Below are 9,007 nucleotides of genomic sequence, written 5' to 3'. Positions count from 1 at the left end.
CAGAAGTCGTATGCTGACGTGCGTCAAACGGAAATCAAATTCGATGTTGGTGACAAAGTATTCTTGAAAGTATCCCTGACGAAAGGAGTTGTGAGGTTTGGAGTGAAGGGCAAGCTGAAACCGCGTTTTGTAGGCCCTGTAGCGTACCGCTTGGCGTTACCTCCCAGTTTTGGGAACGTGCACAACATGTTCCATGTGTCGCAGTTGCGCAAGTACGTGTTCGACCCCAAGCACGTGATTCATCAAGAAGAAGTGATCTCAACCCCCGACATGAGCTACGAGGAAAGACCCGAGGCAATCCTAGATCGGAAGGTGCAACAGTTGCGAAACAAGTCGATAGCATCCGTGAAGGTGTTGTGGAAGCACCATGGTCCCGAGGAAGCCACGTGGGAGTTAGAAGATAAAATGAAAGAAAAGTTTCCCGAGTTGTTTATGTGAGACGTTCAAATTTCGGGATGAAATTTCTGTTTAGAGGGGAAGGATGTAACATCCCAAATTTTGTGATATTTATTTAAGATATGTCGATTGGAAATTTCATTTATGAAATTTAAATTGTTGCTACGTGATTGAGTTTGATTATGTGGAATAAATCGTCATGGGGATATTGGAATGAAGTGCTAGTTATATTTAATGTGGGGAATCAATTTAAATAAAGATCATGCATCTTGTTTTAGCCAAATAAAGTGACTATTGTCGGCCCCTCCAATTATTGGAAATTTTCTTGGATTTAATTAATTGTTTTGGGATATTCATCCAAATTAAATCCAAATCAAATTATCCCTAAATTGTGCTACATGAAACTCGAACTCTAACCTATTATTTTTGTGAGTTTCGGATATCCTCTACTTGAATTAAGAGGATGAATTAGTTTCTTTGATAAAATTGGTACCTTGTTGATTCCTTCATTTATTTTAAATCCAATTAAATCTTGCCACATTTTATTTCCTCACCCCAATTAAATTAAGAGTTGCATTATTTCCTTGTGGCTAATTAAGTCAATTTTTGCCCCCCCCCCCCTATTTGTAGAGGAGAATATATTTGTTTCCTATTTTTTGGAATTCCCTTTATTCAATACCAAATTAATACCTAAGCCAAATTAATTAGGGATGTGAATATTTTCCTTCTATTGTGTCTCCATCCCACACTTTTTTTAGCTTAATTTCATTGGGGAAATCTATTTTATTGCTGCCTATTTTATGGGAGTCTTTTCCTATAAAGAAATTACCAAATTTAAATCATATTCTATTTAATTGAGGATTTAAATAATTTCCTTGTGCACACCATCAAGATTTTCGCCCCTTCCCTCATTATTTCCTACTTGGAGATTTAATTTATTTTGTTCCCTTGTTTATGGAATATTCATTGACTTATTTCCTAAATTGTGAATCTATTTCTCTCCAAGTAAATACCAAATAAATTCCTTATTGAATTTATTAACCTAATTTTCGAAATTTTGCCTTCTTTTTAATTGTGGGATTATATTTATTGGCCTCTATTTTATTCCTCCACAATTAATTAATTAATTAATTAATGGGATTAAACCTAGGACTATATAATTACCTAAACTAAACCCTAGCCCCCATTCTCCCTCATAATTTTCGTGCCTCACCTCTCCTCCCTCTCTTCAACCTCTCCAAAATTTCTTCCATTCTTGTTCTTGCATCCCTTGAAGTTTTATTTTCAAGAGTTCCCGACGAATCGCATCAATCTTTGCTTCTACCGTTTGGTTTTTGATTCAAGAAGGTATAACTAAATCTGTCACGACCACCCTCTAGGGTTAATAAATACGGGCGATCGTGATTAAAAGAATTAAATAGAAAGACGAAAAGAATTAGGGTTTCAACACAAGATGGACCAACTATTAATATCCAAATAAATAAGCAAGAGTTTAATATTATCCAACAAGAAATTCAGAACATCCAATACCCCAACAATTAAAGTTGTCGGCCCAAATAAATCATAATTTAACGACACGTCACAGCGGAAACGACCAAGAGAAAGAGTGACGTCATGTGTGACGACACAACGACACTCAAGGTTCAAAGACATCAATAACATATTAGGTTCACTTGCTCAACACCACCACATCCTCGTCGCCGCTCAACCTGCACATAGGGAAAACACATACAGGGCTGAGTACTATAAGAATACTCAATGGGCTCACGCCGAAAACATTTTCAATAAAAGTTGTCAATTTATCATGCCATACTTAAGTAACCGTCGGGGTTTAGCTTTAGAAAGGCCCGAGGCACTAAAATCATTTTCCCATAGTAAAAGTCGACTGATCAGTCATTTTCCCATAGACGTTAGCCATATCTGCCAATACATGACTTGGAATGTGGCCACAAACCAAGCCACTAGACCGGCCAGCCCGTACGCTAGCACACGATCTACCATAGGTGTACACTAGTCCAAGTAGGGTTTGCGGCCCTACGAGGACCCGAATTCGATTTATATAACAATGGCACATAGCCATATCAGATAGGCACGTAAAAATCAAATCACGGCATGATAAACACAGTTTCATTTCCATCGATAAAATATTTAGGACATTGTCCTTATTTAAAAGAAAGCCCACCTCGAGTGCTTAATTTGAAATTACGTTCTTTCCCTTGCGATCACGATTCCCTTGAGATGATTCACCTTTAACAATTTATATAATAGATAAATCAACACACTTTCAAATTAAAATAAAAAAAAAAAAAGATGCATGCATCCTAAGCGAAGTTATTTATCTCGTTTTGTCTCGATTATTCGGAGGCCGCTTACGCCCCCTAATTTCCACCGTTGGCTCCTCGTATTTTCTTAATGATATCGAAATAAAATCCCCAAAATAATAAAAATGTGTAGTTAAATTATCGCAACCATTTTCCCTTGTACTATATTTATTTCGGGCTTAGGACATAATTATTCATTCGTTGAAGTATTCCGAAATTAATTAAATAATTCCCCACAATTAATTTAATTATCAATTCAAAGATTTATTTAATTATTGGCCCAACTAAAATACTCCCATCCTTATTTTTTCCCTTAACCAAGTTAAAAGGGCCCAACTCTATTTTTAAACCAAGGCCCAACTCCAATTTTTTTTAAAACCAAAAAGCCCAAAGGGGAAAGAACCCCCCCATCCCACGTCTAACACCATCTCTCTCTCTCTCTCTACCTCTCTTCTTCTTCCTCGACGAAAAACTTGCTGAAGCTCGACATTTCCTCCGACTCCCCGTCGGAATTACGGGGCGGCTGCTGCTGTCGGAAAATCGCGACGCCGCCGCTGCTGCGCAGTTGCCGTCACCGTCAGACGCTGCCGGGAGATGCGACGCCACTGTTGTCGCCGTTCGCGAATTCCAGATCCGTCTGCACAGTCGCTGCCGTCGTCGGGGAGCTGCTGTCGCCGCCGTCGTAGCTGCTGCTGTGCTCCTCGCCGGAGGCCGCCGTCGCGGGGTCAAGCCGCAGCAGGAGACGCAGCGCCGTTCGCCCGTGCCGCCAACCACCGTCGCCGTTATTCAATCGGGCAGTCCCTACTTACTCCGAACAGATCCCACGCAGCCCCGATTAACTCCGAAAGGTAAATTCTCGATCAAAAACGTTTCTTTTCGTTCTTAATTTTGAATTACACAATGAGGGTGTTCAATTGTTGATGGGAGTTTGTTCGTATAATTTGCGAGAGTTTAAGATGGCAGTCATGGGTGAATGCAGAAAGTAAGCGTGTGTTTGATGTGTATAGAGTTCAAATTTAAAAGGAATTTTTACCTTCTGCCTGAAGTTGAATTGGGATGATAATAGTGTTGGGTGAACAAAGAGGTTCCTCCGGATGTGGTTTCTGTCAACAGAGATTACAGATGTTGATTTCGAACAACATTGAGAAGTCCACAAAACGAATTGATGAAATTGATTACCTTGAATAGAAGTTGAAGAATGGTTCTTGCTTTCTTGCTTGCAGGTACGATAGGTGGAGAAAAGAATAACTGATATAGGATTTAATGTAGTGGAGAGGGGGTTGGGGATATGGGAGAGATTTGTGGGAGAGAGAGGAACGGTTTCAACGTGTTGAGGGAATGAATTTGAATTTTCCTTTTTTTTTCTTATTTTTGAATTAATTTGCATTTATCTGGTATTTATTTGCAGATTACGGAGGAGGAGTATCTTTTCACGGAGGAGGAAGATATCTGCAGGATCTTTAATTAATATTTGAATTAAAGATATTTTATTTTAATTAGTTTAGTTTAAATCACAGCCAATTGTATTTTATTTTAAATTGTGCAGTCCATAATTTATTTATCACGGACTGGACCTTTATATTATTTATTTAATTTATCGGATCCAACACGGAATTGAGTCCAATAAATATATACCTCACGGAAAGGAATTATTTATATACGCTTAATGTTTTATTTCACAAATCTCTAGTCCAACAACAATTAATTTGCTGACAATTAATTCACGGCTTCGCGAAAATAATAGCATTAAAAACCAGTAAATTAGGGTTCACAAATTAGGTTTAGAAAACGGGGCGTTACATCCTACCAACCTTAACAGAAATTTCGTCCCGAAATTTGTTACTCTCAAGTAAAGAGTTCTGAGTACAATTCCATCATCTTACACTCATTCTCCCACGTGGCTTCTTCATGCCTATGATTTTTTTTTCAAAGTACCTTCACAAAAGCAACAGGTTTATTTCTCACATTCTGGATCTTTCGGTCCAAAATTGATTGGGGTCTCTCCTCGTAGCTCAAGTCTAGATTTAAGGCGACTTCTTCGTAATGGATCACGTGCTTAGGGTCGAACACGTATTTTCGTAACTGCGACACATGGAAAACGTTGTGCACATTTCCAAGGCTTGGTGGCAGCGCCAATCAGTATGCAACGGGGCCCACTCCTTCAAGAATTTCGTAAGGCCCAATAAATCGCGGCTTCAGTTCGCCCTTGACGCCGAATCGTGTTATCCCTTTCGACGGGGATACTTTCAGGAAAACTTTGTCGCCAGCTTGGAATTGTAAATCAGTTCGTCGGACATTCGCGTATGATTTCTGTCTGTCTTGAGCTTCTCTTATCCTTTCACGAATTGCAACGATTCCCACCATTTCTTCAACTGCATCGTGTCCAAGTATTATTCTCTTGCCGACTTCGTCCCAGTAGAGCGGCGATCTACACTTTCTTCCGTATAGTGCCGCATACGACGCCATATTTATCGCTGCCTGAAAACTATTGTTGTAGGCAAACTCAATCAGTGGTAGTCCTGCCTCCCAACTTCCTCCTCGGTCGAGTACCTCGACTCCCAACATAACCTCGAGAGTTTGGATCGTTCTTTTGGACTGTCCATCGGTTTGCGGGTGAAACGCGGTGCTGAAGTTCAATTTGGTTCAAAGCTCTTTCTGTAGACTTACCCAAAATCTTGAGGTAAATTTTGGGTCATGATCGGGCGTGATAGTCACTGGGACTCCATGTAATCGAACTATCTCCCTTATGTAAATTTGAACTAGCTTGTTGGATCCATAGCTTATAAGAATCGGTATGAAATGCGCACTCTTGGTAAGTCGATCTATAATTACCCAAATAGCGGTGCTCCCTTTTCCACCCAGGAATCTCTAGTGGTTGTAACTTCCCATACGGTCGTTGATGTAGAATCTTCACTTGCTGGCAGACTAGGCATCTCTCGACAAATGATGCTATGTCCCTCTTCATACCATTCCATCAAAAGGACTTCTTCAGATCTTGATACATTTTCGTACTTCCTGGGTGGGCGGTGTAAGGAGTCTCATGTGCTTCACTCATAACCTCATTTTTGAGTTCCTCGTTATCCGGCATGCACAGTCTTCCTTCGGAAGTAAGGGCATGGTCATCTTCTTTGCTAAAATTCTCAGATTCGCCGGTTCGCACTCAAACACGAATTTCTTCCAATTTCGCATCCATCCGTTGTGCTTCAATGATTCTCGACCTTTGATCAGGTTCAACAGCTAAAGTGGCGATTCGCGCTTCTACTGTTTCAAGTGTTCTCACCACTTCCAAACACATCTTACTAAATTCGCGAATCAGGCTTCGTCTTTGGTGATAAAAGTAGCCAGTTGGGAATGGTCCTTCCGGCTCAAAGCATCTGCCACTACATTTGCTTTGCCAGGGTGATAATTGATGCCACAATCGTAGTCCTTCACCAACTCGAGCCATCTTCGTTGCCGCATGTTCAAATATTTCTGCTCGAAGAAGTACTTCAGGCTTTTGTGATCCGTGAAGATCTCACATCGGACTCCGTAGAGATGATGTCCCCAGATCTTTAAGGCGTGTACTACCGCTGCTAGCTCCAAGTCGTGGGTTGGATAGTTCAACTCGTGTGGCCTCAATTGTCGTGACGCGTAAGCAATCACTTTGTTGTTTTGCATCAACACACATCCAAGTCCCACCTTTCAAGCGTCAGAGTATACCACGTAGTTCACTCCAGGTTCTAGCATAGCTAGAATCGGTGCACTAGTTAGCTTTTCCTTACAATCGAAAACTTGCCTCACACTCTGGGGTCCAATTGACTTCTACCCCCTTCTTGAGTTGTTGAGTCATTGGCCTTGCTATCTTCCTCGATGAATCTCCGATAATATTCCGCCAGTCCTAGGAAACTCCGAATTTCGTTAGGTGTGGTTGGTGTTTTCCATTTCTGTACAGCTTCCACCTTTGCGGGGTCTACTCGAATTCCATCTGTGCTCACTATGTGCCCAAGGAATTTCACTTCTTTGAGCCAAAACTCACACTTACTGAACTTGGAGTAGAGTTTCTCGCCCCTTAACATCTCCAAGGTAGTCCTCAAATGTTCTTCATGTTCCTCCTCGTTCTTTGAGTAGATAAGGACACCGTTTATGAGGAGTAAGACGAACTTGTCCAAGTATGGATGAAACACACGATTCATAAGGTCCATAAATACAGCCGGGGCATTTGTTAATCTGAAATGCATCACTATAAACTCATAATGACCATATCTAGTTCGGAAAGCCGTCTTGGGTACAGCTTGTCAGACTCCAGTTGATGGTATTCAGATGTCAAATCCATTTTCACAAAGACACCAACTCCTCGAAGCTGATCAAACCAATCATCTATTCTCGTTTGGTGTTGAAGGTGCTCGCCACTGTTGTACTGCCTCAACCTTGGCGGAATCCATTCGTATTCCTTCTGCCAACACTATGTGACCAAGGAAGTTCACTTCCTTAAGTCAAAATTCGCACTTGGTGCATTTGGCATACAGTTTCTCACTCCTCAACGTCTCGAATGTGATTCGCAGGTGTTCCTCGTGGTCCTTCTCATCCTTCGAGTAGACGAGTACATCATCTATGAAGACCAAAACGAATTTATCCAAATATGGATGGAATACTCGATTCATCAAACCCATGAATACAGCAGGTGCATTTGTCAATCCAGACGGCATAACCACCTCATAATGACCATACCTTGTGCGAAAAGCAGTCTTCGGTATGTCATCTCTTCGGATTCTCAATTGATGGTATCCGGACCTTAAGTCCATCTTTGAGAACACACCGGCTCCTCGAAGTTGATCGAATAGGTCATCTATCCTCGGCAGTGGATATTTGTTCTTGAGAGTCATCTTGTTCAACTCTCTATAATCGATGCACATTCTCATCGATCCATCATTCTTCTTCACAAAAAGCACAGGCGCGCCCCACGGTGAAACACTGGGTATAATGAAACCCAAGTCCATAAGCTCTTGAAGTTATATCTTGAGTTCTTCCAACTCTTTTGGCCCCATTCGATATGAGGCCTTAGACACCGGTGCCGACCCTGGCTCTAGGTCGATTATGAACTCCAATTGTCGATCTGGCTGTGGGCCAGGTAAAGCTTCAGGAAAGACGTCTGGAAATTCTCGTACCACAGCGTCATCTTCCACTTTCCTTTCTTCCTTCTCATCTCCTTGTAGATAGACCAGATAGGCAAGACGCCACTTTCTCAACATCGTAGTGACTTGGAGTGCAGAGATGATAGACATTTTCCGGTTCATCGTGATTTCATGATACACAATTGGTTCCTTTCCAGGGACTTGTAATGATATTTGTCTCTCCTTACAACGAATAGTAGCAAAATTCGCAGTTAACCCATCCATTCCCAAGATTATATCGACATCCCCATTGCCATGACTTGTAAGTTGTGCGCGACTAGCTTAAGTTCTCCTATAAAAAAAATTTCTACATTCGAGCATGTTTGAAAAAATCTCTATTACCCTTTCCACTGGTGAGGTCACCATCATCTTATGTTCAGATTTAATAGCAGGCAACTTAATGTATCCACACATAGTTCTGCCGAATTTCCACTTTCGTGACTCCCTTGTTCAGTCTTGGTTTGTCTAGAACTCAGCGCATATGCTCTAGACTTTGAGGGAAGTCTTGGGCGGTGAGGTTGTTGTTGTCGCGGAGATTGATCACGATTAATCCTTAGTTCAGTCGGTGGTGCCCTCGACTGCTGACGGAATCCTTGATTGTTCTGCCTTGACCCCATCCGCGCATTCTTGCTCGGACACTCTCTAGAGAAGTGGCCATTTACCCCACAGTTAAAGCACTTGGTAGTGTTCTGCATTCTACACTCTCCAAAATGGTACCTGGAGCACACATTGCATTGTGGTGGTCTGGATCGGAAGTCACCCTTTTGGTTAGAGAAAATTTGTCTGCCCCCATACTGTGGTCGGTTTTGGGTGGGCTGGTACCTCTTGTTCTCATTGTGGGTCCTATACCCATCACACTACCTCTTCTCCAGGGAATGATGTGGTGGAGGTAAAGCCAATGTAGTGTTCTCCGTCACTCTCTCATTGGGCATATCTGCCTCAACATCTAGTGCAAGGGCCAACGCTTCTGCAAATGTAAGTCTCCCACGACTAGCTAATGCCATCTTTATCCCATGCCTTAGACCCTCACGGAACTTATCGGCCAGCTTCTCGTCGGTGTCAACTTGTTAAGGTGCATACCGAGTCGTATCGCAGAGTGCGCGATCATATTCAGTCACCGACATGCGCCCTTGGGTTAAG

The 9,007-nt window shown here is 41.8% G+C and overlaps 1 long non-coding RNA gene across 1 annotated transcript; it reads right to left on the bottom strand.

Annotated features, from left to right (window-relative positions):
* Positions 1-1,759: 1,759 nt before the first annotated feature.
* LOC121768043 lies at positions 1,760-3,970 on the bottom strand. Its single transcript, XR_006043268.1, has 3 exons — positions 3,897-3,970; positions 3,751-3,820; positions 1,760-2,105 (listed from the first exon to the last, which is right to left on the bottom strand). It is a non-coding gene; the product is annotated as an uncharacterized LOC121768043 (long non-coding RNA).
* Between the last annotated feature and the right edge of the window lie 5,037 nt (positions 3,971-9,007).

This window comes from Salvia splendens, chromosome 15 (assembly GCF_004379255.2).
Source record: "Salvia splendens isolate huo1 chromosome 15, SspV2, whole genome shotgun sequence".
Classification (NCBI taxonomy): Eukaryota; Viridiplantae; Streptophyta; class Magnoliopsida; order Lamiales; family Lamiaceae; genus Salvia; species Salvia splendens.
Note: the sequence above shows the minus strand (reverse complement) of the source record. Positions and strands in the feature narration are given on the sequence as shown.